This window comes from Salvelinus alpinus, chromosome 7, assembly GCF_045679555.1.
Source record: "Salvelinus alpinus chromosome 7, SLU_Salpinus.1, whole genome shotgun sequence".
Classification (NCBI taxonomy): domain Eukaryota; kingdom Metazoa; phylum Chordata; class Actinopteri; order Salmoniformes; family Salmonidae; genus Salvelinus; species Salvelinus alpinus.
In genome coordinates, this window is record NC_092092.1 from 54,704,428 (window position 1) to 54,729,056 (window position 24,629).

The window sequence follows — 24,629 nt, forward strand, 5'->3', positions numbered from 1 at the left end:
TCTCATTATAACCTGAGAGGTGAGGATCATCAATCCACGCTGTGTCTGAAATGGCACCTAAGCCTTATTTCATTTATAAGATGTATTTATTTTCTTGGGCTTCTGAGTGGCGCAGCGGTCTAAGGCACTGCATCTCAGTGCTAGAGGCATCACCACAGACACCCTGGTTTGAATTCAGGCTGTATCCCAACTGAAAAAAATATTAGTGTCAGGCATCTTCATGATGCCCAGCCCACGTGGGCTTATAAAACAATGCATTTGGTGTATACAAATCAAATGATCATATTTATATATGCACATACCTACATACATACAGTACCAGTCAAAAGTTTGGACACACCTACTAATTCCTGGAGTTTTCTTTATTTTTAATATTTTCTACATTGTAGAATAACAGTGAAGACGCCACAACTATGAAATAACACATATGGAATCATGTAGTAACCAAAAAAGTTAAATCTAAATAGATTTGAGATTCTTCAAAGTAGCCACCCTTTGCCTTGATGACAGCTTTGCACACTCGTGGCATTCTCTCAACAAGCTTCATGAGGTAGCCACTTGGAATGCATTTCAATAACAGGTGTGCCTTGTTAAAAGTTCATTTGTGGAATTTCTTTCCTTCTTAATGTGTTTGAGCCAATCAGTTGTGTTGTGACAAGGTAGGGGTGGTATACAGAAGATAGCCCTATTTGGTAAAAGACCAAGTCCATATTATGGCAAGAACAGCTTTAAGACCTGAAGGTCAGTCAATCTGGAACATTTCAAGAACTTTGTTTTTGTGAATGCACTTGAAGAAACTTACAATCAAGCACTATGATGAAACTGGGACTCATAAGGACCGCCACAGGAAAGGAAGACCCAGAGTTACCTCTGCTGCAGAGGATAAGTTCATTAGAGTTACCAGCCTCAGAGTTTAGCCCAAATAAATGCTTCACAGAGTTCAAGTAACAGACACATCTCAACATCAACTGTTCACAGGAGACTGTGTGAATCAGGCCTTCATGGTCGAATTGCTGCAAAGAAACCACTGCTAAAGGTCACCAATAATAAGAAGAGACTTGCTTGGGCCAAGAAACAGGAGCAATGGACATTAAACAGGTGGAAATCTGTCCTTTGGTCTGATGAGTCCAAATTTGAGATTTTTGGTTCCAACCACTGTGTCTTTATGAGACACAGAGTATGTGTATGGATGATCTCTGCATGTGTGTTTCCCACGTGAAGCATGGAGGAGGTGTGATGGTGTGGGGGTGCTTTGCTGGTGAAACTGTCAGTGATTTATTTAGAATTTAAGACACACTTAACCAGCATGGTTACCACAGCATTCTACTGTGATACGCCATCCCATCTGGTTTGCGCTTAGTGGGATTTTTTAAAAACATGACAATGACTCAAAACACACTTGCAGACTCTGTAAGGGCTATTTGACCAAGGAGAGTGATGGAGTGCTGAATCAGATGACCTGGCCTCCACAATCACCTGACCAATTGAGATGGTTTGGGATGAGTTGGACCGCAGAGTGAAGGAAAAGCAGACAACAAGTGCTCAGCATATGTGGGAACTCCTTCAAGACTGTTGGAAAAGCATTCCAGGTGAAGCTGGTTGAGAGAATGCCAAAGTGTTCAACGCTGTCATCAAGGCAAAGGGTGGCTACTTTGAAGAATTTAAAATGTATTTTGATTTGTTTAACACTTTTTTTGGTTACTACATGAGTCCATATGTGTTATTTCATAGTTTGATGTATTCACTATTATTCTACAATGTAAAAAATAGTAAAAATAAAGAAAAACCCTTGAGTAGGTGTGTCCAAACTTTTGACTCGCACTGTAAATGTATTACGCACTGTACATACACATTTGCATTCTTGCTGAAATGAAGACAATTGAAATACAAAAAAAAAAAAACTTTCAGTTGTACAACTTATCTTGCTCGTCTTGCACGCTTTGGAAACAAAATCTGCAACCAGGAACACTTCTTTTCTGAATTGCCATTCAAGTTTTTCTTCATCACTACTCCAGAATAGTTCTGGTGTCTGTCGCTGCATTCTTTCAAACATGTTACTCTTACATCATCATATGAAGTACAATAAAATGTTTTTAAAGTGCAGTTCATTCTCGATCTCCCGTAAAATTGCAGACTGTACATAGCCATTCTTCTTCATCTATGGCATTGAACCTACCTACTTCAATACTTGTTCTCAACTGGGCACACAAGGACCTTTGACTTCTTGTTAGGTGAGAGGTGACATAGGGTTCTGGATCATAGCTATTTTAGATCTGGTTGTAAGTTCTGAGTTTTGGTTTTAGCCATGTATCAGTGGACCATTTTTCTTTGTAGCTAATGGTTAACTTGTGTTTGATCAGGTTGACATTGCATCATAACTTGTTTCTTAATATATGTTGAAGATCAACTTCCTTAAATACACTATATGGCCAAAAGTATGTGGACACTCCTTCAAATGAGTGGATTTGGCTATTTCAGCCACACCCGTTGCTGACAGGTGTGTAAAATCGAGCACACAGCCATGCAATTTCCATAGGGGAACATTGGCTGTAGAATGGCCGGTGCTGAAGAGCTCAGTGGATTTCAACTTTGCACCGTCATAGGATGCCACCTTTCCAACAAGTCAGTTAGTCAAATTTCTGCCCTGCTAGCGCTGCCCTGATCAACTGTAAGTGCTGTTATTGTGAAGTGGAAACGTCTTGGAGCAACAACGGCTCAGCTGCAAAGTGATAGGCCACACAAGCTCACGGAACGGGACAGCCAAGTGCTGAAGCGGGTAGCGCGTTAAAATCGTCTGCAACACTCACTACCGAGTTCCAAACTGCCTCTGGAATCAACGTCAGCACAATAACTGTTTGTCGGAGCGTCATGAATTTAATTTCCATGGCCGAGCAGCCGCACACATGCCTACGATCACAATGCCAAGCGTCGGCTGGAGTGGTGTAAAGCTCGCCGCCATTGGACTCTGGAGCAGTGGAAACACCTTCTCTGGAGTGATGAATCACGCTTCACCATCTGGCAGGCCGACAGATGAATCTGGGTTTGGCGGATGCCAGGAGAACGCTACCTGTCCGAATGCATAGTGTCAACTGTAAAGTTTGGTGGATGAGGAATAATGGTTTGGGGCTGTTTTACATGGTTTGGGCTAGGCCCCTTAGTTACATTCCATATTAATGCCCATGATTTCGGGAATGAGATGTTCGACGAGCAGGTGTCCACATACTTGTCATTGAGTTCCTTTGTCCAAGGGTAGTTATGTTTTATCCCAGATTTTTTGGGGGTTGTGTTATCCTGCCCTCTGGCATATTGATAAGATGGTTCCATAATTAAATAATTTCCCCCCTCTGTCTTATTTCCCATCCCATGTCTCCTTGAATATCAAGGCCTGGAGCAAGCTTATTCACTCCAAGGGAACATCTTATGTCTCTGTTTGGAATAGAGTTATCCGTTTTGTCTTCTTCACAACCCCAGATTCCAGCAGCATAGTTCAATATAGGACGCACACATGAATTATAGTGAACTGTATAGTACACAACTAACCTATGGGCCCTGGTCAAAAGTATTGCCCTCTAAAGGTAAAAGTGTGCCATTTCCGACTCAACCTGAATCTTAAGGAATGTAACTGAAAAGATCTCATATCACTATGCTTCAGTTTTTCTATACCAGGGATTAAAACTTGGCCCTTTTTATATTTTCTAGTGGTAATGATTCGTATATATATAAAGACAATTCCTCTGTTCTCTTTCTTCCTACCGTGGCTCTGTTTTTTTGTCACTGTTTTTTGGAGAATCCCTCTGGCTCCGCCGTGATTCAATTACATGTGATAAAGGGGGACGATGCCCAGAGTGGAGGAGGTAATTTGAGACAAAAGGGGACCATTATGATTCTGTAACTACCTCTCCTCTCCCCAAGGATGGTTCACAGCCACCATGAGGATCACTTTATCAGGGGAAACGTGGAGCCCTGCTTTTAGTTTCTGCAGAGCCAACATGGACCCACTCCACATAGGCTTTACAAAGCCAAAATTACCCCTGTTCTCATAGGCTTATCAAAGCCAAACTGAACAAAGGCATCACAGGCTTAATCGTTTCAAAGTGGAGTCCACGGTAACAGGTTGGCTAGATGGAGCCAAGACGTCGCTGGTGGCAATTGGCTTCCCAAGCCCAAATGGAGACACCACTTTTAGGCTTTTATGGACTTTTATGGCATTAACGCTCTGCCTCACCTCCATTAAACTGCAGTGTTTTCATGGGGAAATTCAGAAGCTGTGCCCTGCCCGTTCTGTTTGATTGTCCGTCAATAGAATAATAAAGTTTTATTGAATTGAATTGCACTGAACTGAATTGGGGTTGGAGCGAGGCATTTCAATGAAATTACGCTGAACCAACGTGGAACAGACGTTGAATTGACGCCCGTGCCCAGTGGGCAGTCTGTCCATACGCAGCGGGTTAAATCATCAATCCACATAACAAAAACTGAGCGAGGAAAAAGAAAGATTAACTTCTCAATGAACAATTCCTTCCTTTCTGGTAGGGGATGTGATTCAAAAGCTAAAAACATTGCCCGGGAGAGAGGTTATCTAATTTCAATGATACAAAGCTGGACAGCGTATTAGCTGTACCTGTTGTGTAGGGGGCTACAACAGGATATCACGTTTAACCTAGGTGTGTGTGCGTCTCTCTTGATAAGACATAGAGGTTTAATATCCCCACAGCTCCATATCACTTCCTAGATCATTGGATCAGTGGAGATAACGCTGCTAACCTCCTGTCACACAACACTCCACAAGCCGCTATTGCACCCCACACTCAATTTAAAAAAGCATCCCCCCCCGCCCCCTAACCACCAAACCCAATTCCCTGGGCTGATAGCATCACTCTTGTCTTCTCTCAGATCTTAATGATGGCTGGGGAGGAGGAAGACACACCGTGTACAGGTTTGGACATCAAACCAAACTGGGAACACAGTGTTGTCTGTGTCATTGTTGTCGCTAGTCGTCTGTCATTAATACCATTCCAGCCAGTCCACAGGAAAAAATACTACAGTACTTTACTTTATAATTATGTAGTAAACTGTAGTATACTATACTACACACTGTAGTATTCCTCAATCACGTGTAGTACTTACTATAGAATGTTGTAGAATACTATAGTAAATACTATAGTATTATAAAAAAAACTGTAGTAAATACAACAGTAATGTCTGCAAAAAACACTTCCGTTTTTTTGAACTATAGTAATACTACAGTAATTCACTTGCATATACCCAAACAATTCCTCTCCCACATATACCAGTGTGTGCCACCCATGAGTGAGAAACCTATATGCCAAGGATAGACCATATATTGTGTTCCCTACAGGATATAGTTCAGAGCTTCTGCTCTTTTCTATCTGTTCAAACAAACCACAGTTCTACCTACCTACAGGTTATGGAACATTTGCTCTTTTAGTATTTGTCCAGTAGGTTTCCTGATGAAGAAAGCCTCCATTTCTATGTCAAAGATAATAAAACATAAACAATACTACAGTAATTACTATAGTATATACTATATATAAATAGTGATGGGAAGTTTGGCTCTTTTTACTGACTCGGATCTGTTCAACTCGTTCAGTTAAAGGAACTCATCTTTCGACTCATTTCGTTAATTTGATACAGTAATTTCCAGAGCTATCGAATGATGGCAAGCGATGTACTGAAAACTCGAAAGAGTCATGATTCTACAAGCCTCTTGTTCATCATAGGAGGCTTATTGGAACTGTCGTTTCTGACTGATACTTATGAAAGTGTGATTCAAACAATGTACATTTGTGATTGCTAGGCATACAAATAACATTATTTATTGATATCTTTGAAACGAGGTTCAGTTGCGGGCGCCACCGGACTAGATTGTGAACGAATCTTGGCGGAATCCAATTGCTTGACTGCTGCGAGAGAGATGAGCACAATATCGTTCTCGAACTGCAGCAGTCACACAAACGATTCGTTCTCTAGTGTTTAGCAGAGGCAAGCTGTGTACGTTTTGGTTCTACAAAGCTGTGGCCATCAACAACATTAAATAATCAATGCATTGCATTAATTATTGCACCATGCGATCAATTATCAGTTTTCTAAACATGTATTTTTCTTCTCTTCAGCATGATCTATTTTCCAGTTGGTGGTCGGAGGATGTCTCGGGAGCCGCTGATCCGGTGGAGCGCATAACCCTGCTATAGGATTCATTGCGACACGCAGGTCAAACGAACGACAACAAATAACGAGTCATTCAGGGAAAACTAATCATGACTCTCGAGTCAGTAAAATTTCTCTTTCAATAATAACGAATAGTTCACGAACTGCCCATGACTAATAGTAAACTTGAAATAGCCTACTATAGAATACTACAGTAATCTGCTAATATAAAACACTGTAGTAGGTTAAATACTACAGTAATGTCCACAAAAACACTTGTGTCTGTAAAAACCCTACAGTAAATACTATATAGTATTCACTGTAATGTTTTTGCAGACTTTATGTAGTAGGCCTATTCACCGTAGTGTTTTTGGCGGCCTGCAGGCGTTGGTGTAAAGTACTTCAAAGTACTCCTTAAGTAGTTTTTGGGGGTATCTGTACTTTACCATTTATGTTTTTGAAAACTTTTACTTCACTACATTCCTAAAGAAGATAATGTACTTTTTATTCCATACATTTTCCATGAGACACAAAAGTACTCATTACATTTTGAATGCTTAGCAGGACAGGAAAATTGTCAAATTCACGCACTTATCAAGAGAACACGTGGTCATCCCTACTGCCTCTGATCTGGCAGACTCAGTAAACACATACATACTTTGTAAATTATGTCTGAGTGTTGGAGTGTGCCCCTGTCTATCTGAAAATTTAAAAAGCAAGAAATGATGGAATCTGCTTTGCTTAATATAAGGAATTTTAAATGATTTGTACTTTTTACTTTTCATACTTAAATATATTTTAGCATACATTTACATTTGATACTTAAGTATATTTAGAACCAAATACTTATAGACTTTTACTCAAGTAGTATTTTACTGGGTGACTAACTTTTACTTGAGAAACTTTCTATTAAGGTATCTATACTCTTACTCAAGTATCATTATTGGATACTCTTTCCACCACTGCCTGCGGGTGATTTTCCTCCAAGTTTTCTGAGCATATTGTTGTACATAAAAGACTGTAAAAACAACAGCCAATCAGCTCCAAGTGATTTTAATTTAGGAAATTATTATGTTTTAGTCAAATATGCCTGTTTGGCCTTCTTACAGTACATTTTTTTGTCTACAAATGATTTGTAATTATGTTCCGGCCCCTGACCATCCACTCAAGTAAAAAATCGGCCTGCAGTTTGAATGTAGTTGTTGATCCCTGCTATAGTATATAAATAATACTAATAATTAATGTGGGAGGTTCCATTGCTTTGCAGTGATTGGTGCTCTGTCCATGCTATTCCACTAGGTCCCTGTAGGGGTCACTGTGACTCTTCAGAGGGTGCCCACACTGCTCAGTTAATTACATTACAACATAACAGCACAGAGCAGCAGGCCTTTCACAAACACTGTAGCGGCAGCACTCCTGATTCAACACACGCACTGAGACACGGGTCTCACATTTCAGACGTTGTATCAATGCAAGGAAGCGCACATCCATTGGATAACATGCTGCGACTGTACGGTAAAGCCACACATTTGTAGGTTTTGAAAATCTTTACTGTATTTTCTGTCTGATTGACAGCAAGAGAATACCTATCAGTTGTTTAAAAGCAGATGTGTTTACTATTGTGATGCGTAGCGTTGATTGTGTCCTCGGGGAGTGGGTCTCCGTCTCCTAAGCATTCTTATTCATGATTGGCCTCCAAACCATGCTGTGTTGCATTGTAAACTCAGCAAAAAAAGAAACGTCCTCTCTCTGTGTACTGCGTTTTATTTTCAGCAAACTTAACGTGTAAATATTTGCATGACCATAACAACATTCAACAACTGAGACATAAACTGAACAAGTTCCACAGACATGTGACTAACAGAAATTGAATATTGTGTCCATGAATAAAGGGGGGGGGGGTCAAAATCTGAAGTAACAGTCAGTATCTGGTGTGGCCACCAGCTGCATTAAGTACTGCAGTGCATCTCCTCCTCATGGACTGCACCAGATTTGCCAGTTCTTGCTATGAGATGTTACCCCACTCTTCCATCAAGGCATCTGCAAGTTCCCGGACATGTCTGGGGGGAATAGCCCTCACCCTCCGATCCAACAGGTCCCAGACGTGCTCAATGGGATTGAGATCCGGTCTCTTTGCTGGCCATGGCAGAACACTGACATTCCTGTCTTGCAGGAAATCACGCACAGAATGAGCAGTATGGCTGGTGGCATTGTCATGCTGGATGGTCATGTCAGGATGAGCCTGCAGGAAGGGTACCACATGAGGGAGGAGGATGTCTTCCCTGTAACGCACAGTGTTGAGATTGCCTGCAATGACAACAAGCTCAGTCCAATGATACTGTGACACTCCGCCACAGGCCATGACGGACCCTCCACCTCCAAATCGATCCCGCTCCAGAGTACAGGCCTCGGTGTAACGCTCATTCCTTCGACGATAAACGTGAATCCGACCATCACCCCTGGTGAGACAACCACGACTCGTCAGTGAAGAGCACTTTTTGCCAGTCCTGTCTGGTCCAGCGACGGTGGGTTTGTGCCCATAGGCGACGTTGTTGCCGGTGATGTCTGGTGAGGACCTGCCTTACAACAGGCCTACAAGCCCTCAGTGCAGCCTCTCTCAGCCTATTGCGGATAGTCTGAGCATTGATGGAGGGATTGTGGATTCCTGGTGTAACTCGGGCAGTTGTTGTTGCCATCCTGTACCTGTCCCACAGATGTGATGTTCGGATGTACCGATCCTGTGCAGGTGTTGTTACACATGGTCTGCCACTGCAAGGACAATCAGCTGTCCGTCCTGTCTCCCTGTAGCGCTGTCTTAGGCATATCACAGTATGGACATTGCAATTTTTGCCCTGGCTACATCTGCAATCCTCATGCCTCCTTGCAGCATGCCGAAGGCATGTTCACGCAGATAAGCAGGGACCCTGGGCATCTTTCATTTGGTGTTTTTCAGAGTCAGTAGAAAGGCCTCTTTAGTGTCCTAAGTTTTCCTTAACTGTGACCTTAATTGTCTACCGTCTGCAAGCTGTTAGTTTCTTAACAACCGTTCCACAGGTGCATGTTCATTAATTGTTTATGGTTCATTGAACAATCATGGGAAACAGTGTTTAAAACACTTTACAAGGAAGATCTCTGAAGTTATTTGGATTTTTACGAATTATCTTTGAAAGACAGGGTCCTGAAAAAGGGACGTTTCTTTTTTTGCCAAGTTTATTTCTCCATTTATTTCCATCAGAGCGCTGCTTAACCGGTAGATTTGCAGCTCAATGAGTCAAACTTCTCTGACGTGTGTGTGTGTGTGTGTGTGTGTGTGTGTGTGTGTCGGATTCCTCATTAACCGAAGGGCAGAAATGATTAAGGCTTCAGGTTGCCATGCCAACCGGAGGTCAAGGGTTAGAAGGGTGGTGAGTGCAGTGGGCTCGGAGGAGTGCAGGGGCAATGGAGAGATGTCACTGAATTCAATTTGCGTGGCAGAAAAACCCTGGAGCAATTAACTGTTACGCATGCATGCGCACACACAAGCAAACACACACACATACTCACGACAGAGATAGAGATAGAAAATGCATGGTGCCTGGAACACTTACCCACCAAGACGACAGAATGTAAAGCGAAAGCCTTTGAAAGAGTGAGTGAAGAGTTTAATGGAGCTGATGAGAGATGGAGAAAAAGAGAGAGACTGTGTCTCAATGTGTAAAATGTTTGTATGTGGTCTTTTCTTAGTGTTAGTGTGTTCCTGTGTTCATAACGTGTGTGTTTCTATGTGTGTGTGTATGTTTGCGTTTGGTGTCGGAGGTCGGTCAAGTTGGCTCTAAGGTTGTTGGGGGAAACAAGCGCTGTTGTGGTTGATCTTTGAGCTCCGCTGCCCACTAGAACATTCTGGAAGCGTGACCCCGTGAAGGCCTGACCCCCCCAGCCGCCGCCATGCAAAACTGTCACTGCCCGCCGTGTGTGTGTGTGTGTGTGTGCGTGCACTGGAGCGCAACACCACAGCCTGGTTGTGTGTGAGTGGGTGTTTGACCCATGCAGGGGTGACGTGTGAGAGCCACCGTATGCAAATCCATCACTCCTCTTATTTACATCAATGTCTCTTCCTGTAGTGTTGGTTGGCTCCTCTGTCAGTCTGTCTGTACCAGTATGCATTTGTGTGTAATGAGCAGTCCTGTCAGCGTGGGGGCTAAAACCCAGATTTGAGCTGAAAAAAGTGTGATATGTCTAATAAGCCTATTTCATATATCTGTGTTCCACACCGCAGGTGGCCCAGTCAGAACAAGACTGTGGATGTCAGGAACATATGGCTCTGTCATTCTACCACTCATACCGGCCACTCTAATGACATACTTTACATAAACACACACACACACACACACACACACACACACACACACACACACACACACACACACACACACACACACACACACACACACACACACACACACACACACACACACACACACACACACACAGAGAGAGAGAGAGGCATGTGTGCCACCAATTACAGTGACACAAGGCTTTATACATGCATGTGTAGGGGTGTATGCATGCGTCTATGTGCATCTAGTGTGTGTGTGAGAGAGAGAGTGTCATATTGCCCGTTGGATTCCCATTTGGAGGCTGCTGAAGGCACCTGGAGGTAGACCCTTTCAGAGGCACAGCAACATCAAAGACCTCTCTCTTGCTCTTGCTCTCTTTCACCCCCTCTCGCTTTCACCCCCCCCCCTCTCTCTCTTTTACCCTCCTCTCTCTCCAGATCTGTCTGCTTAACTGTGACACTGTATTTTCCTTGCTTCAGACTCCACAGCCCATTCACAGATGAACTGTCAGCAGAATTCTGGGTGGAAAAAAGTGACTTTTCCATTCTCTGGTTTCAGCGCAATTTCCCATCGTCAAGGTCACCTGAGCCAACCGTATCCATGAAGGAATGGGAGGAAGGTAGAGGTAGAGAGAGATTAAGAGGGAGAGAGTGGAGGAGAGGGAAAGAGAGGCGCAGCTACGGGACCGGGAGGGAGAAAGAAAATCAAACGGGGACAGAGAGGACAGCCAAGTTCCCTTGTGACCGGCTGCTAATGTCATCACATAAACACAGGGGGCCCAGTTAACGGCCCAGTGCAGTCAAAAATGTAATTTTCCTGTGTTTTATATATTTTTCCACGCTATGAGGTTAGAATAATACTGTGAAAATTGGAATAATGCCCTTTTAGTGTAAGCTGTTTGAAAAGACTGCCTGCGTTTCAACCTGTTTTGCCCTTCCATGGTGACATCACCATGTGGTAAATTAGTTAATAGACCAATAAGAGAGTTCCAAACCTCTGCCAATAACAGCTAACTTTCAGTTTTCTCTTCCCAACTCTGACCACTCCCAGAGAGTGCTAGCAAAATGACTGGTGAGAAATTGCCCTTTGCTAGGAAGATATATATTTATTTATATTTTAATTGAAAACAATCACAGTAAAGTACTTAATTGTTACCCAGAAATGATTTGATATTGAGATAGAAATGGATGCATAGGACTTTTAACCCCAGAGGATTATGGGGAAAAAAGCTCATGCATGTACAGAATGTAGTCCGGCCATTACTTTTTCAAAGTGCTTCAGTGCTGGTGCAGAAATCGCAGAACAACAACGTCTTGGGATTGGAGACAAACACAGATACATCAACACACACATATCCAGAGATGGAAACTCGAGTCTGAGACTCGGACTCGAGTCGCACTTAAGTCGCAAAGAAAATGACTTGCATCTTGACTTAGACTTGTGATCAATTGACTTGACTTGGACTCTAGATGAGAGACTCGTGAACAATGCACGTCACTACTGGGCTAAGTTTTTGTTGTGCATTCTGTCAGAACATGGAACAGGCGGCATTGTAACACAGAGAAAATAGCTGAAAAACGTTTTAGAGACAAATATGCAGACGAGGACGTATCTATTTCAATAGGAGGATCGTGGTTACTCATATTTGCACTTTGTCCTTATTTGATTAAGTGGACATTGTGTATTCTATTTCTATATCAATTGTAACATTAAAACGCAAGCAAAAGTTAAGCTATCGTTTATCTTAAATTAAACTTGTTAAGACGAACACAAGTTAGCTATCGTTTATCATAGTATGTGAAATCATGTCATATTTAAATAATATGCTGTAAATTATATAATTATGACTGTGTTTGGCAACTAATTTTAAATTCATGAAATTGTTCCAAAGAAATGTAGGAAATTTCAGTTTATTTTTTGTTTGTTTTTTAAGAGGACATGGTTTCATATTGACTGTTGACCTAGTGAACTTTTTAGTAAACTTAAACAGCAACTATTAAGTTTTTACCTATTTTAAAAATAGGTTATTGGGCTGGTCTAGGTGGCATTATTAAAAAAGGGGGGGGAAAACTATTTGTTAAATGTTTCTGAATGAAGACTGGCAAGTGACGTGATTGAGTACATCATAGGATTCAGGACCAAGGATCAGTGCTAGCTCTAGTTAGGGGTGCCGTGTCTGCACTCTTGTTCATCGTCTGAAAGGTCGCTTCGACCAGGGGTGCAAAAACTAACATTATGAGGTGAGGCGTGTATATTGTGAAATTGCCTGTGAGGGAGTACAGTGCTATAGTGGTTTGTGAAAGTATTCACCCCCCTTGGCTTTTGTCCTATTTTGTTGCCTTACAACCTGGAATTAATGTATCATTTGATTTACACAACATGCCAACCACTTTGAAGATGCAAAATATTTTTTATTGTGAAACAAACAAGAAATAAGACAAAAAACTGAAAACTTGAGCCTGCATAACTATTCACCCCCCAAAGTCAATACTTTGTAGAGCCAGCTTTTGCAGCAAATACAGCTGCAAGTCTCTTGGGGTGTGTCTAAAAGCTTGGCAAATCTAGCCACTGGGATTTTTGCCCATTCAAGGCGAAACTGCTCCAACTCCTTCAAGTTGGGTGGATTCTGCTGGTGTACAGCAATCTTTAAGTCATACCACAGGTTCTAAATTGGATTGAGGTCTGGGCTTTGACTAGGCCATTCCAATACATTTAAATGTTTCCCCTTAAACCACTCAAGTGTTGCTTTAGCAGTATGCTTAAGGTCATTGTCGTGCTGGAAGGTGAACCTCCGTCCCAGTCTCAAATCTCTGGAAGACAAACAGGTTTCCCTCAAGAATTTACCTGTATTTAGCTCCACCCATCATTCCTTCAATTCTGACCAGTTTCCCAGTCCCTGCCGATGAAAAACATCCCCACAGTGAAGCATGGTGGTGGCAGTATCAGCATCGTGTTCTCGGGGTGATGAGAGGTGTTTGATTTGCGCCAGAGATAGAGTTTTCCTTGATGGCCAAAAAGCTACATTTAAGTTTCATCTGACCAGAGTACCTTCATATGTTTGGGGAGTCTCCCACATGCCTTTTGGCAAACACCAAACGTGTTTGCTTATTTTTTTCTTTAAGCAATGGCTTTTTCCTGGCCACTCTTTCATAAAGCCCAGCTCTGTGGAGTGTATGGCTTAAAGTGGTCCATGGACAGATACTCCAAAGATCTCTTTGGTCTCTTTGTTGCCTCTCTGATTAATGCCATCCTTGCCTGGTCTGTGAGTTTTGGTGGGCGTCCCTCTCTTGGCAGGTTTGTTGTGGTGCCATATTCTTCCCATTTTTTAATAATGGTTTTAATGGTACTCTGTGGGATGTTCAAAGTTTAGAATATTTTTTTATAACCCAACCCTGATCTGTACTTCTCCACAACTTTGTCCCTGACCTGTTTGGAGAGAGTTCCTTGGTCTTCATAGTGCCGCTTGCTTGGTGGTACCCCTTGCTTAGTGGTGTTGCAGACTCTGGGGCCATTCAGAACAGGTGTATATATACTGATATCATGTGACAGATCATTTGACACTTATATGGCACACAGGTGGACTTAATTTAACTAATTATGTGACTTCTGAAGGTAATTGATTGCACAAGATCTTATTTAGGGGCTTACATTCATACTTGTCATTTATCTTCCCTCACCTACAGATTTTCTGTTTGTGTGACAGAATGATGTGAAATATAGACAATGTCTTCCACAAAACACCATGCACTTTAAAATGTTATGTTTGCTTTTTTTTCATATCTGGTACAATTACTTTTATTAATGTAAACGCTCTACATTTTAAAAGGAAATGTATTTTGATTTAAATAGCGCCTGATGTGCTTTCTTGAATACAAGTACGGACTAATGAACAAGGGAGTCTCTTCAAATAATTTACAAGGTCTGTAGACCTTAACCCACAGCAGGCAGAAAGCCATTGCCAAAAGGGACTTGAGACTTGATTTAGACTTTGCCCTAAAAGACTTGAGACTTGACTTGGACTCTACCTCGAAGATTAGTGAACATCTCTGCCCATATCGCCCTGCACATACGGACCCACTTACTATGGGCCTGCACCTACGCATACAAACAAGTGTAGTTCTCAGTCAGACCAAAGGAGGGCAGTGTAGCACCTCAATAAGGCTGCTCCACTGAAACTGTGGTGGTGATGAAATCCAATGATAACCCAAAAAGAAAAGGCCTCATTTGAGAATAAAAGGAGATAAGAGAAGTTCAAAATATTCTATGTATTTTTAAAAGGAACTGGGGTGCAGGGATGAGAGGGAATTACAGATGAATGTGTGTGCCTGTGTGTGGATAAGTGATACCTAATATTCTATTCTTTCAGCATCTTGTTAATGATGTCTTGTTAATGATATGAACAGCATAATATTGGGCCTGGAGAGATTTGAGAGAGCTAGGATTCCTATAAATTAATGGATGGACGTATTCATGGATATATATGGATGGGTGTTCAAGGAATGATGTAGGAGGAAAAGAATGGGCGACTGTACGGATGGATTTAGGAATTCAAGAATAGATGACTGGATGGATAGACTGCGGAGGAGTGGGATGGATGGGTAGATGGATAGATTGCGGAATAGAAGGATGGATGGTACATTGCTTCTGTATCTCCTTCCCCTCAGGCAGCGTGTTGTTGTGATGTTCTCAACACAGCAACCTGCTGCAGTGATCATTTGGCCAACCATTCAGCGTGTAAACATGACACTGTGAAGGGGACAATATTACCCATTTTAATGCTTGCTAACTGCAGTTCCTCAAAGCAAGGCTTGGTTCACTGGCTGTATCAGTTGGCCTTGCTCTGTAGCTGTGGGGGCCACAACAAGTGTGTTTCTCAACCAGGGGGTGGACAAGAGAGCCACTTTTCTGAGATTCACAACAACTAAAACCAATGATCTCCTTTCACACTGTAGAGAACCTCTCTGTTCACCTCAAGCTTTAAAACTGGGCTTGAACTGGAGGTTGTTTTGTCATGTAAACAGAATACAGTGAACAATGGAATTCGGCTTCACACCAACAGACAGTCAACCCATGGCCTGAATATACTAAATGAGCGCTGTAAGCACATAAGTAAAACACAATCCAGTTTCTCTGGAGAAAGCTTTGGCCTTCAATGGGCAGTGCAGCCGTGTGTGTGTGTGTGTGTGTGTGAGTAAGTGTGTGTGTGTGTGTGTGTGTGCGCGCGCATGCGTGTGTGTATGTTAACCACGTTAAGGGTGCTATAAGAGCACCATTTTGGCCCTGTAATCTTGGAGAGTATAATTGGTGCTTACCATTAAACTGCCAACTCCCCTGGGAGGAGGGGGTGAGGGGGGGATAATAATGATAATATTAAAATGCAGGGAAGGAGGGAGAGAGAAAGAGGGGGCACCACAATCCACAATATGAGAGAGAGAGAGAGAGAGAGAGAGAGAGAGAGAGAGAGAGAGAGAGAGAGAGAGAGAGAGAGAGAGAGAGAGAGAGAGAGAGAGAGAGAGAGAGAGAGAGAGAGAGAGAGAGAGAGAGAGAGAGAGAGAGAGAGAGAGAGAGAGAGAGAGAGAGAGAGAGAGAGAGAGAGAGAGAGAGAGAGAGAGAGAGAGAGAGAGAGAGAGAGAGAGAGAGAGAGAGAGAGAGAGAGAGAGAGAGAGAGAGAGAGAGAGAATGAGCGAGAGGAGCAGTGGGAAATCTTGCACTATAAACAGCTCCGACAGACAGAGGCAGCCTCTTTATGAGGTCGTTACATTATTACACTACGTTTTATTGCAACACAAACAACTGCTTTCAAAAAGCAACAAGGGAGGTGACAATCTCACCCACCTCTTTTGGCTTAAAAAACGGATCTAATTAAAAGTGTTTTATAGTATGTACACCCCTCCCTGCTCACCATCTCAAAAAACACTCGACACATAAATACGTTCTCTCTCTCATAGATTGTGGAGGAAACCACATTAAAACAATCTAGGTGAGATTGGGCACAGTAGTTGAGAGGCTGATAGCTGGGAACAAAGCCTGAGAGTCAGGTCCCAAATGGAACCGCATTCCCTTGATAGCACACTAGATTTGACGAGTGCACGTTGGGCTCTGGTCAAAAGTAGTGCGCTACAAAGGGAATACGGTTCCATTTGGGAGACGGCCTCAGTCTTTGGTGTGTGGCAAAGGAGTCGACCTTAAACGAGAGAGGAGCCTTCCTATCACATCAGAGAAAGGCTTCTGGAGGGAATCTTCACGGAGAGATAGAGGTCCTTCAGTAATGACAAGGGCAAATCTTCAAACGGTCTGGAAACTTCTATATTAGCGGCGCTTTTGAACGCAACTTCTATAGCAACGGACAGAAACAGACATTTGAATATAAAAATGCTGGGAGGGACACAAAGACAAAGGAGCAGATGGAGATAGGATGACAGAGATAGGGTGTTGAAAAGAGAGATTAAAGAGGGGGGACTGAGTAGACTGATGGATTGCTAGATTGAAGGAAATTATGAGAATAAGAAAACCGAAACACCATCATTATAGTCTCTCTAAATAATATCCGTCTATCTCTTCTAGTTTTGATTATCCCGAGTTTGAATAGCCACTCAAAACATAAGTGGTTTGCCGATAACATTGCACAGGTAAAGAGTAAATACATTTGAATTGTTTTGAATAGTTCATTTCAGCATTTCAGACCACAAGGCCTTGATGCAGTCTCAGTTCAAACAATAACTGAGAATATGTTTCATTATCCACAGTTTGTTAAACAAATCAGATACAGATATCATTCCACAGTTTGTATCTCCTCTCCACTCGCTTTCATTTAATTCCAATTATCAGACCTACAGTGGGGAGAACAAGTATTTGATACACTGCCGATTTTGCAGGTTTTCCTACTTACAAAGCATGTAGAGGTCTGTCATTTTTATCACAGGTACACTTCAACTGTGAGAGACGGAATCTAAAACAAAAATCCAGAAAATCACATTGTATGATTTTTAAGTAATTAATTTGCATTTTAATATATTTTTTCTTCGCATAAATATATATATATATTTTCTTAACCCCAACATCCACATACTCTCCTGCAACCCGCCTCACCCAATGTGGTATGGATCTGCTATTTTCTTTACCTCAGAACCGGAACCTCAACAGAAGCTAGCCAGCTAACTAACTACTAGCTAGTAGTCAGCTAGCCACTGCTGGCGGTCATCAGCTAACCTTTAGCCAGGACATCTCCTGCCAGTCTGAACCTCTTCACCTGGATCACCGCAGCTAGCTAGCTGCTATCCAATTTGGCTTCTCCTGGCTAACGTCCCTGTCCCGAAGCAAGCACCAATTAGCCTGGAGCTAGCCTATACTAGGCCCATCTCCCGGCTAGTTGAAGAGGACCATCAGCCACTCCTTGGGCTACAATACTTATTTTGCCAATTGGCCTGGACCCCTTTTATTGCCGATACGTAGCCCTGCCGATCCATCATGACTGGACTACCGACGTAATCCGCCCGAGGGTTTTTTTCAACTGGCTCCTCCGTCGCGACGTCCCTCTAAGGTCCTTCTGCTAGCCTGCTAGCCCCTCCCCGCTAGCTGTCTGAATCGCCGTGTCTCCAGCCCATCCAGCTACTCATTGGACCCAATAATCACTCGGCTACACATGCCTCTCCCTAATGTCAATATGCCTTGTCCATTGCTGTTTTGGTTAGTGATTATTGTCTTATTTCACTGTAGAGCCTCCAGCCCTGCTCAATATATGCCTCAGCAAACCCTCTTGTCCCACCCTCCACACATGCGGTGACCTCACCTGGTTTAATTGATGTCTCTAGAGACAATACCTCTCTCATCATCACTCAATGTCTAGGTTTACCTCAACTGTATTCACATCCTACCATACCTTTGTCTGCACATTATGCATTGAATCTATTCTACCGCGCCTAGAAACCTGCTCCTTTTACTCTCTGTCCCGAACTTACTAGACAACCAGTTCTTATAGCTCTTAGACGTACCCTTATCCTTCTGCTCCTCTGGTGATGTAGAGGTTAATCCAGGCCCTGCAGTGCCTAGCTCCACTCCCATTCCCCAGGCCCTCTCATTTGTTGACTTCTGTAACCGTAAAAGCCTTGGTTTCATGCATGTTAACATTAGAAGCCTCCTCCCTAAGTTTGTTTTATTCACTGATTTAGCACACTCTGCCAACCCGGATGTCCTAGCTGTGTCTGAATCCTGTCTTAGGAAGGCCACCAAAAACCCTGAAATTTCCATCCCTAACTATAACATTTCCCGACAAGATAGAACTGCCAAAGGGGGCGGAGTTGCAATCTACTGCAGAGAGAACTCTGCAGGCTATGTCTTAATATCCAGGTCTGTGCCCAAACAGTTTGAGCTTCTACTTTTAAAAATCCACCTTTCCAGAAACAAGTCTCTCACCGTTGCTGCTTGCTATAGACCACTTTCTGCCCCCAGCTGTGCCCTGAACACCACATGTGAATTGATTGCCCCCCATCTATCTTCAGAGCTCGAAATGTTAGGTGACCTAAACTGGGACATGCTTAACACCCCGGCCATCCTACAATCTAAGCTTGATGCCCTCAATCTCACACAAATGATCAATGAACCTACCAGGTACAACCCCAAATCCGTAAACACAGGCACCCTAATAGATATCATCCTAACCAACCTGCCTTTCAAATACACCTCTGCTGTCTTCAACCAGGATCTCAGCGATCACTGCCTCATTGCTTGCGTCCGTAATGGGTCTGCAGTCAAACAACCACCCCTCATCACTGTCAAACGCTCCCTAAAACACTTCAGCGAGCAGGCCTTTCTAATCGACCTGGCCCGGGTATCCTGGAAGGATATTGACCTCATTCTGTCAGTAGAAGATGCCTGGTTATTCTTTAAAATTGCTTTCCTCACAATCTTAAATAAGCATGCCCCATTCAAAAAATTTAGAACCAGGAACAGATATAGCCCATGGTTCACTCCAGACCTGACTGCCCTTGACCAGCACAAACACATCCTGTGGTATACGGCATTAGCATCAAATAGCCCCCGCGATATGCAACTTTTCAGGGAAGTTAGGAACCAATATACACAGGCAGTTAGGAAAGCAAAGGCAAGCTTTTTCAAGCTGAAATTTGCATCCTGCAGCACAAACTCCAAAAAGTTCTGGGACACTGTAAAGTCCATGGAGAATAAGAGCACCTCCTCCCAGCTGCCCACTGCACTGAGGCTAGGAAACACTGTCACCACCAATAAATCTACAATAATTGAGAATTTCAAAAAGCATTTGTCTACGGCTGGCCATGCTTTTCACATGGCCACCCCTACCCTGGTCAACAGCTCTGCACCCCCCACAGCAACTTGCCCAAGCCTCCCCCATTTCTCCTTCACCCAAATCCAGATAGCTGATGTTCTGAAAGAGCTGCAACATCTGTACCCCTACAAATCAGCATGGCTAGACAATCTGGACCCTCTCTTTCTAAAATTATCAGCCGAAATTGTTGCAGCCCCTATTACTAGCCTGTTCAACCTCTCTTTCGTATCGTCTGAGATCCCCAAAGATTGGAAAGCTGCCGCGGTCATCCCCCTCTTCAAAGGGGAGACACTCTAGACCCAAACTGCTACAGCCCTATATCTATTCTGCCCTGCCTTTCTAAGGTCTTCGAAAGCCAAGTTAACAAACAGATCACTGACCATTTCGAATCCCACCGTACCTTCTCCGCTATGCAATTTGGTTTCAGAGCTGGTCATGGGTGCACCTCAGCCACGCTCAAGGTCCTAAACGATATCATAACCGCCATCGATAAGAGACAATACTGTGCAGCTGTATTCCTCAACTTGGCCAAGGCTTTCAACTCTGTCAATCACCACATTCTTATCGGCAGACTCAACAGCCTTGGTTTCTCAAATGACTGCCTCGCCTGGTTCACCAACTACTTCTCAGACAGAGTTCAGTGTGTCAAATCGGAGGGCCTGTTGTCCGGACCTCTGGCAGTCTCTTTGGGGGTGCCACAGGGTTAAATTCTCGGTCCTACTCTTTTCTCTGTATACATCAATGATGTCGCTCTTGCTGCTGGTGATTCGCTGATCCACCTCTACGCAGACGACACCATTCTGTATACTTCTGGCCCTTTGGACACTTTGTTAACTAACCTCCAGACGACCTTCAATGCCATACAACTCTCATACAACTCGTGGCCTCCAACTGCTCTTAAATGCAAGTAAAACTAAATGCATGCTCTTCAACCAATCGCTGCCCGCACCTGCCCGCCCGTCCAGCATCACTACTCTGGACGGTTCTGACTTAGAATATGTGGACAACTACAAATACCTAGGTGTCTGGTTAGACAGTAAACTCTCCTTCCAGACTCACATTAAGCATCTCCAATCCAAAATTACATCTAGAATCGGCTTCCTATTTCCCAACAAAACATCCTTCACTGATGCTGCCAAACATACCCTCGTAAAACTGACTATTCTGCCGATCCTTGACTTCGGCGATGTCATTTACAAAATAGCCTCCAATAACTCTACTCAGCAATTTGGGTGCAGTCTATCACAGTGCCATCTGTTTTGTCACCAAAACCCCATATACTACCCACCACTGCGACCTGTATGCTCTCGTTGGCTGGCCCTCGCTTCATATTCATCGCCAAACCCACTGGCTCCAGGTCATCTATAAGTCTTTGCTAGGTAAAGCCCCGCCTTATCTCAGCTCACTGGTCACCTTAGCAGCACCCACCCATAGCACGCGCTCCAGCAGGTATATATTTCACTGCTCGCCCCAAAGCCAATTCCTCCTTTGGCTGCCTTTCCTACCAGTTCTCTGCTGCCAATGACTGGAACTAATTGCAAAAATCACTGAAGCTGGAGACCCATATCTACCCCACTAACTTTAAGCACCAGCTGTCAGAGCAGCTCACAGATCACTGCACCTGTACATAGCCCATCTGTAAATAGCCCATCCAACTACCTCATCCCCATACTGTTATTTATTATATATTTTTTCTCCTTTGCACCCCAGTATCTCTACTTGCACATTCATCTTTTGCACATCTATCACTCCAGTGTTTAATTGCTAAATTGTAATTATTTCGCCACTATGGCCTATTTATTGCCTACCTCCCTTATGTTACCTCCTTTGCACACACTGTAAATAGACTTTTTCTCTATTGTGTTATTGACTGTATTTTTGTTTATTCCATGTGTACCTCTGTGTTGCTGTTTGTCGCACTGCTTTGCTTTATCTTGGCCAGGTCGCAGTTGTAAATGAGAACTTGTTCTCAACTAGCCTACCTGGTTAAATAAAGGTGAAATAAAACAAAATAAAAACAAAAAGAGCACATGTTCAACATAATAAATAAACATGTTTTCCCATCTCAAGAGGTAAAAAATAAAAATAAAGACTTTGTTAAGTGACAAATAAAGTAACAGGGTTGACCATAACAGGGTTGACCGTTACAGGGTTGACCGTAACAGGGTTGACCGTAACATGGTTGACTGTAACAGGGTTGACTGTAACAGGGTTGACTGTAACAGGGTTGACCGTAACAGGGTTGACCGTAACAGGGTTGACCGTAACAGGGTTGACCGTAACAGGGTTGACCGTAACAGGGTTGACTGTAACAGGGTTGACTGTAACAGAGTTGACTGTAACAGGGTTGACCGTAACAGGGTTGACCGTTACAGGGTTGGCCGTTACAGGGTTGACCGTAACAGGGTTGACGATTTCATCCTAAATCAGCCATAAATCCCCTTGTAGGCAGGGGAACTGGAAGCTTATTGTGTGCAACAGAGAAGGGCAATTGGATGCAATCTTCACAAAAAAAACATATATTGTAAAATAAATTCTAGCCTGTATATCTATGGGCAACAACGTTGACGTTTTATGCTCGAACCCACCTTTTTTCCCAGCACAAAACAGCAGAAAATGGCCAAAAAGAGTAGAACCAGCTCACCGCCTTTACACAATGATTTGACTGTTAGACGTTAAATGTTTCTTTAGAAAAAAATATTTAAAAAATAACTGGTTTCACCATATTAAAACCACAGTTCAGTTCACATAACAGGGTTGACCTTAAAGGAAAGATGAACCCATTTAAAATGTTATATTGTGTATCCCTTAGCGATGTTCTATCGATTCCTGGGGTCATTTCATGTTCCATGTGTATCTAAGCTATTGCCATTCAAGCAGGTAGAACTACAGCTGGTATGAATGAGAGAGAGATGTTTACTTGCTTTGTCAATGTAAATATACACTCAGTGGCCAGTTTATTAGGTACCATCTAGTACCCCTCGTTTGCCTCCAGAACAGACTGACTTCTTCGGTGCACGGAAACATTGATCAATTGATATCAAGGGACCTAATGTGTGCCAGGAAAACATTCCCCACACCATTATACCACAGCCACCAGGCTGTACCGTTGACACCAGGCAGGATGGAGCCATGCTGCGTACGCCAATCCTGACTCTTTCATCAGCATGACGTAACAGGGAACCTGGGTTCGTCGGACCAGGAAATGTTTTTCCACTCCTCAATTGTCCAGTGTTGGTGATCACGTGCCCATTGGAGCCGCTTCTTCTTGTTTTTAGCTGATAGGAGTGGAACCCGGTGTGGTCGTCTGCTGCAATAACCCGTCTGTGACCAGGACCGGCGAGTTGTGCATTCTGAGATGCCGCTCTGCACACCGCTGTTGGACTGCGCCGTTATTTGCATGTCAGTTTGCACGATTCTTGCCACTCTCCTTTGACCTCATCAACGAGTGGTTTTCGCCCACAGGAAAGGCATTGACTGGATGTTTTTTGTTTGTCGCACCATTCTCGGTAAACCCTAGACATTGTCATGCGTGAAAATCCCAGGAGGCAGGACGTTTCTGAGATACTGGAACTGACGGTCATACCACGCTCCACGTCACTTAGGTCACTCACTTTGCCCATTCTATAGTTCAATAGACCAGGCATGTTTCCCATGCCAAAAAAGCCCTTTGAATTGAATTGAGAAAGTGAGTGTATCTCCTCCAAATTGGCCTTGCTGATTTCGTCGGACATCAGCTGAAGCAATTTAAAGAATGTTCGCTAGTAAAACCAATTAGCTTAACCCATCCTGCTCTGCTCTGTGTAATAGTGCTGGCGGGGAATGGAAGTTCATTTAGTTAAGTGTTGATTTCTCTCTGATGGGACTGAGGGGAGCTGAGGCTGGGGATGGGGACGGGGGTATAGGGCTGAGGTCGGGGTATGGACCGGGAGGAAATAGAAGTCACTTAGTCGTTATTAAGCTAACACAGGCAGATTATGTGACATTCCTAATCAGGCTTATTACCACCATGCAAAGCATGATGGAATTCTGAATTGGCTGTGTTTGCTAATAATGGCATTCTCAGTCAGATAGTGTTGAACATAATGGAGTGTAAGACAGGAAGAGAGTATGTTCTCCCAAGATGGTGTAGTCTAGTAGTTTTACAGCTTTGTGTCCACGGCCCAACCATGGTCCCCATAGCCAAAGACCCAGCAAACATCGATGAACAACACAGCAACTCTTCATGCACATGACTGGTGTGTACAGAAAGTCACTCCCATCTGAACTGAGCACTTTTTTTTCACTTATCAACATAAGAAGTTGAAATCAGACAGATAAACAAACAAGACAAATTAAAATATCAACAGAAACCGCCCAACCAGACGACACAGAGATAAAACAGTCAGTCAGACGCACCAACGGGGGTGCTCAGGATGCTCTCGATGGCGCCGGAGGGGAGGGCTGCTGTCTTATCAGCTCTTAATCAATCATGCTATTTTGTTCGTTTTTTTGCATTGTTCGTAACTTGTTTAGTACATAATGTTGCTGCTACCGTCTCTTATGACCGAAAAGAGCTTCTGGACATCAGAACTGCGATTGCTCACCTTAAATTGGACGAAGAGTTCTTCAATGAGTCGGATGAGAGGGATATACTACAGAACACCCGACCAGACCCAGATGCCCGTGATTCGCTGGAGAAGGAAACTGAAATTGTGGAAAAAGATAAGGGTGCCTTGCGAGGATCAGGTGGAGAGTGGCTAATCTGCCCATGCCTTCCGTCCTGCTAGCTAATGTTCAATCGCTGGAAAGTAAATGGGACGAGCTGAAAGCACATATATCCTACCAACGTGACATTAAAAACT

General features: G+C 43.3%; 1 protein-coding gene and 1 non-coding gene across 3 annotated transcripts in view; both read left to right on the forward strand.

Annotated features, from left to right (window-relative positions):
* LOC139581226 (small integral membrane protein 19-like) overlaps nt 1-24,629 on the forward strand; it is a 44,045-nt gene that overhangs the window by 8,283 nt on the left and 11,133 nt on the right. The window contains exon 4 of one of the 2 annotated variants that reach the window (XR_011676168.1): nt 6,135-7,200. The exons of the other annotated variant lie outside the window; for it this stretch is intronic. The gene's annotated coding sequence lies outside the window, so the exon portion shown is untranslated. Of the gene's footprint in view, nt 1-6,134; nt 7,201-24,629 lie in introns of those variants that run through there. 2 annotated transcript variants of the gene reach the window in all.
* Nucleotides 5,432-5,486, forward strand: LOC139581971 (U7 small nuclear RNA). Its single transcript, XR_011676299.1, has one exon. It is a non-coding gene; the product is annotated as a U7 small nuclear RNA (small nuclear RNA).